This window comes from Aedes aegypti, chromosome 2 (assembly GCF_002204515.2).
Source record: "Aedes aegypti strain LVP_AGWG chromosome 2, AaegL5.0 Primary Assembly, whole genome shotgun sequence".
Classification (NCBI taxonomy): domain Eukaryota; kingdom Metazoa; phylum Arthropoda; class Insecta; order Diptera; family Culicidae; genus Aedes; species Aedes aegypti.
This window is the reverse complement of record NC_035108.1, coordinates 214,919,606-214,925,979: the sequence shown is the minus strand read 5'-3', so window position 1 is coordinate 214,925,979 and position 6,374 is coordinate 214,919,606.

Genomic DNA, 6,374 nt, shown 5'->3' with positions numbered 1-6,374 from the left:
CATGTTTCTATAATGAATGATAGAACATTGTTGGACAATAATAATTAATCAATAGTGTTATCAGTGGCTATTCTCTAACCCAACATCCACTTGTTCATGAATTTCAGCAACAAATATGTGCTTTCTATCGTTTACTGTTTACTTTATAATTTAAATTTGTAAAATTAGTCGTTTCACGGTCGTATATCAGATAAAACGTGAGGTTACGAGTCGCCACTGATTAATGTGATTATTTTCAATAATTCATTTATTGAAATGCTTATGAAATTCTAATTCTTTATGCACGACATTCAATTATGGTGATTATAGAACGAAGCCACACTTCAAATTTTCAAAAGCACAAGACTTGAGAACGAAACAGCGCTCCGCGTAGAAAATCTATCCCATTGGTCACCACCAGCAAGCAAGCAATTTGATTGGTTTTCAACGCGAACTGTTGTCAGATTCTCTCGTCTTGTGCTCTTGAAAATTTGAAGTTTGGCTTCGTTTTATAATCACCTTAATTTGTTCTTTTCTCGAGTTCGTTAATAATCACTTGTGTTCTGGAGTTTGTTGTTTATTTGGATTCTTTTTTTACAGAAATTCTGCCACAAATTTAGCATGAATTTCTATTTTTCGTGTATTTTTTAACTTTGAATTCTGCCAGGATTTTTTTTTCAAAATGTACTGAAATTTATTCTCAATTTTCGCCACAATTTTGTCTACAACCAAACCTTTTTCCTCGATTTATTTCACAGCTTTGTTAAGAAATGCTTCAAGTAATTCATTCTGCATCTCTACTTCAAAATCGTGCCAGTAATTTCATCATGTACAGGAGTTTTGTTAAGAATTCTATCACGAGTTTGTTTACCAAAGTTCATGTATTTATTTTTTTTTAATGAAATCAGAAATATAAAATAGTAACCTTATTTTAAGCTAATGTTCGTCTCGTAAGTAATGATAAATGAAATCTCGAAAAAGGTTATCTTTTTGACCATTTATGACAATCAAGTTTTATCTCGGACAGATAACTGTTACGAGAGATTTGAAATTACTGCAGTTCTCTACACTCTCAATTCGCCTAATATGTAGAATAGTTAATATTCACATAGACCATATTTTCATTTCTAGTCATTTCAATGACTAATACTTGTCACTTTTAGGTCACTTTTTGGTCACTTTTTGGTCACTATTGGGTCACTTTTTTGATCATTTTGGTCACTAAAGTCACTATTATTTTGCTGTCTGACTGCTACCAGCCCTGCGAGCAAATACCTTTAAACTCTAATATGTGTTGCTTATCTTGACAGATAGGCCTTTTTCGTCTGCGACTTACAGACTTCTTCAGTGTCGAGTAGACTGGCCCTTAAACAAAAAAGTTGTAAAATTCAACGGGGCACCCCCTAGATATGTGCCTTAGGGTAAGAAAAAAGCTCTCTCAAAATTTCAACTCATTTGGTTGCTCCCCCAGCTGGCGCATTCAATTCAAAGTTTGTATGGAATATTCGTCTTAAATTTTCGTGAGATTTCGGGAAGCCTGACTTTGTACACTTGATATTGTGTATTTCGTTCACTACTGGACAGCGAATTGCGGATTCATAAGTACGAAAAAGCAAATAAAAGTGCGGGATTGCATCGAATCATGTTGGTGTATTCAGAGCACTTATTCCTTGGACTGTGAGGAATAACCCCGCTGAAGACACCGACTCGATTTGCTGAAATCGCGTACTTTTATTAGAATTTCCGCACTTGTAAAAACTTCTGCGATAGTCCAGTGATGAATGAAATGCGCAATACAACTCGTGATTTATTCGTATGCCCTACACACGATTTACGAGTTTCTCACCGAGTATTGTCCGCAACACTGTAGGTTCCAAAACACCGAAGGCGCTCCAGTCTGCCTCTTTCAACGTCCACGCTTCGTGCCGTAGTCCGTAAAAGGCCCTATTCGCAGCTGCAATACGTCTTTTCACTTCGCAGGAAACGTCGTTGTCACATGTCATAAGTGTTCCAAGGTAAACAAATTCTTCAAGAACTTCAAACACTACCTCAGCACCTATATCACCAAGCCTGTCTCTATCTTTAACTGCAATCATGTATTTCGTTGTGGTAGAGTAAATAATCAGGCCTATCTTCGCTGTCTCCCTCTTCAGAGGCACGAAGGCCTCCTCCACTAACCTGCTATCGATTCGAATGAGGTCGATATCGTCCGCAAAGCCAAGGAGCATGTGCGACCGTTTGATATTAGTGTCGGTTCTCTACACGACAGATCTCCTAATAACACCCTCAAGTGCAATGTTGAACAGTAATTTCGAAAGTGTGTCTTCCTGCTTCAAATCGCCTAACGTCACGAACGCAGGTCACCTCGTCTGCGTCCCGAACACTTGATTTCGAACCATCCAGCGTAGCACGTATTAGCTTAATTAGTTCCGCCGGAAAACCATGTTCAGACATTATCTGCCACTGCTCATTTCTTTTCACTGAGTCGTACGCCGTCTTGAAATCAGTAAACAGATGGTGAGCCTGCTAGTCATACTCCCGGTATTAGCTAGGATCATTCGCAATTCAGTTGTTGAACGACCTTCACGAAAACTAGCTTGCTATTCGTCGATGAAGGACTTCTCCTGTTCACTTCCGTGCTTGAGAAACTCGACCGGGATCTCGTCCTTCCCAGCAGCCTTACAGTTCTTTAGCTCGCAGTTAGCCTTTTTAACCTCTCCTATGGTCGGTGGGTCCACAGTCCAATCGCCATCATTAATGGTCATCCTGTTTCTTGCTACATATCCATTTTCACTGTTGAACAATTCTGAAAGTGCTTCTTCCACCTGGCAGCCACCACCGTTTTATTGGTCATCAAATTCCCTTCTCGATGCACATAGCGGGTTCTTAGAAGACCTCTTGAGGGTATCAGAAATCATATCTGGGTGCATTTCCATACCTGAGTTGAATTCGGATCGTCCAACGGAAAAGAAGAAACTAGTTAACTAACTAAGTCATTGATGAATTCAGATCAATTCAATGGAAACACTTAGATAATAATTTCTCGATCCCCAAAATAGAACTGAAAAGTACTACTTTTAGGCACCGTTATGAAACAGTTCTGAATAAGCTTTTTTTGCAATTTCTCATCGTAATAGGCTGTTTTTCATCAAGCTAATCTGTCATGAAACGGTCTACTTTCCTGCACTGAAGTATACAGTGCGGAAATAGTCATTACGCAATTGAAATCAGTGCTGTAATGATTAATTACGCAATGCTTTCTCAATACGCAACTGTTTTGAGTTGCGTAATGAATCATAACACAATCATTTTTCAGAAATTGTAAAATAATGGTGGATGCATTCGGATATAATTTCTGATATTCTCAAGTGGTCTTCTACGAAATTGCAAAAAATGTTGTACGTAACTCGTTGCAGAACTCGATTTTTACAGCATTCGTCGTAATTATTTAGGGGAAGTGGTGGTAAAATGAACAGGGGTGGTAAAATGAACAGGGATGGTAAAATGAACAGGGGTGGTAAAATGAACACCATGCCTTTTACCACGAAAAAAAAAATTTCGATGATTTTTTATCACGCACGGACGATTTAGAGCATAAATTTGAGTGTTCAAATTGATACGTAGGTCAATTGGAAAGAAAATATCAACGAAAACTAAGATTTTAGAAAACCACGTTTGAAAATTAGAACTGACGTAACTTTTAGCTCGGAAGACTATAGGTTTTTCAGTGAGGTGAATATCGTTATGATATGATGTCAAATCTGATACCTTTAGAATTCTTTTTGAATGGGTTACAATCATTAATGGATGTATTTTCAGTGGAGCAATGAAAATTTTCAGAAATATTTGTTTTTCTCACGTTTTTTGCATGGTGTTCATTTTACCACCAACCGCTGTTCATTTTACCCACATAGTGCAGGTAAAATGAACATTTGCATCGTTTTCTGGTTGCGATAAAAATATGTGAAAAGTTAGCTACCGTTTTGATTCATATTACGGACACTTAAGGCATCAGAGAAGTATAACACAGCATAGAGCATACATAATAAATAGTTCTGTATGATTCCTCAACGTTATCGAGTGCCGGAAACCTTTAACTTTCGAATGGTGGGTAAAGAATACGCTTCCGCTACTTGAATAATTTAAAATAAATCGAAATGTATGGCCTTTTGATGATTCTTATTCCGGACGCTTCCTCACTTTTGCCTTATATTCCGGACACATTGATTCGAATTCCGGACAGCTCATGAAAATCATGGTTAGAAAGGTCAAATCATCAATTGAAATCGTTAAACCACTAAAGAGACGTCTATGGCAGTTGGGCATTATAATTTTGCATAGATATTTATGGAAATAGCTTATTGAAACGAGCCTCGAAAAAGTGAACTTTTGAACGGCAAAAATTGAAACGTTTCGTGTGAAATGTTTCCCATACAAAGTAGAGTGTCCGGAATAAGAAGCTGTCCGTAATATGAATCAAAACGGTATTTTAGTCTGAATCCATGTGGCTGCTATAGATTACATCCCTATTTTTGATGTTGTGCGATAGAACTATACAAATTCCTCGATTTTCTATCAGAAACAAGATGATTTCCTTAAGGTGTTCATTTTACCACCCCTACCCCTACGTAAAAAATTATCATTCTGCAACTTGTTCCGTAAACTACTATTTCATTAACAGTGTTTGTTGGTGAAAAAAGTAGGCCGTTATGTCGTTAATTTTTGTGTTGAAAAATCGAAAAAAAATGGTTATTGTTATTAGCGTTACCGTTAGCGTTAGCGTAGTTACGGTATACTTCGTAGATTGGATACTAGCAACATTCATGTTTCTTTTTAATAATCTCATCCTGACTACTTTCAAAAACAAGGCAGGGGAGTACACCTTGTTCAAATCATAAACAAGAATACTAAAAGCATGAATATCGCTATTCCCGGCCACGCCCATCTTTACCAACTTGGGATAGGGGAAGGAAATGTTGATGTAGCACTTACTTAATGAGAGGCCACCGACTCAGCGACACCGTCATACGTGCTACGGAGTTGGAGGTTGGGGAAGGTATATTGTCAGGATTCGCTTAGAAAGCTGGCGATAGACCATAAACATTTGTTGTTTAAGCGTTTTCAAATTAATCTTTTGAATGCCGGCAATCAAAAGAGAAAACAATAGCTTATTTATAGTATAAATAGTATTTCGCGAAATGCTTGTCGATTGTGCAGTAATATTTTTGCTCAATAACCAGTAAAAAGCAAAACCGATCCCTCCAGGGTCATCGGGTTGTATAAAATAACGATACGCGTAAAAAAAAAATCACGCCTATTGAAAAACTGTACTGTGCCCATTGAAAAACTGTACTGGGTGGTACTGTATTTTCAGATAATCGAAAAACGAAAGGAAGCGCGTTCGAACTAAACACCCTGGGATAACACAGTCGGTTTTTCTGCTCAAAATTATACGAAAAGCAGAATCGATCCCTCCAGGGTCATCGAACGGTTAAAAAGCATCCACAATCGATTGTTAGTTGCGTAACACCCGCCCAGACAGAATGCGCAATCTGAACATAATTATCAAACTCCGAAAATAACATTTTCCGTTCAAGAAACGATCAGAAGTTCCACGACGCGGACAAAAACGATCCGGAAGGCTCACAAAAGAAAAAGTATCATACTGGAACAAACTCACCGGATTGATTCTCTAAATTTATGTGCTGCCTGTCACTTCCGGATGGTTCGGTGAACTTAGGGCAGCCAAAAACCAACAGTACTGAGGACACAAATCAAACAAATCACTTTTTCATTTTTCACTTTTCACTATTCCATTTCTGAATGTAAAAACTGTCCTGCTTGGGCTTTACGAAGCACTACCCAGCAAGACGCTCCAAAACAGGAAAAAAACCTCCGGCGACGAAAACATGCGCGAAACCGTGAGCCAAATCTATCGGACGACGCAAAACCGAACCGTCCTGCTTGGGCTTCATGAAGCACTACCCAGCAAGACGCTCCAAAACAGAAAAAAAAAATCTCCAGCGACGAAAACACGCGCGAAAACGTGAGCTAAATCTATCGGACTACGCAAAACCGAACTGTCCTGCATGGGCTTCACGAAGCACTACCCAGCAAAACGCTTCAAAACAGGAAAAAAAAATCTCCGGCGACGAAAACATGCGCGAAATTGTGAGCTAAATCTATCGGACGACGCAAAACCGAACCGTCCTGCTTGGGCTTCATGAAGCACTACCCAGCAAGACGCTCCAAAACAGAAAAAAAAAATCTCCAGCGACGAAAACACGCGCGAAACCGTGAGCTAAATCTATCGGACTACGCAAAACCGAACTGTCCTGCTTGGGCTTCACGAAGCACTACCCAGCAAAACGCTTCAAAACAGGAGAAAACAAAAC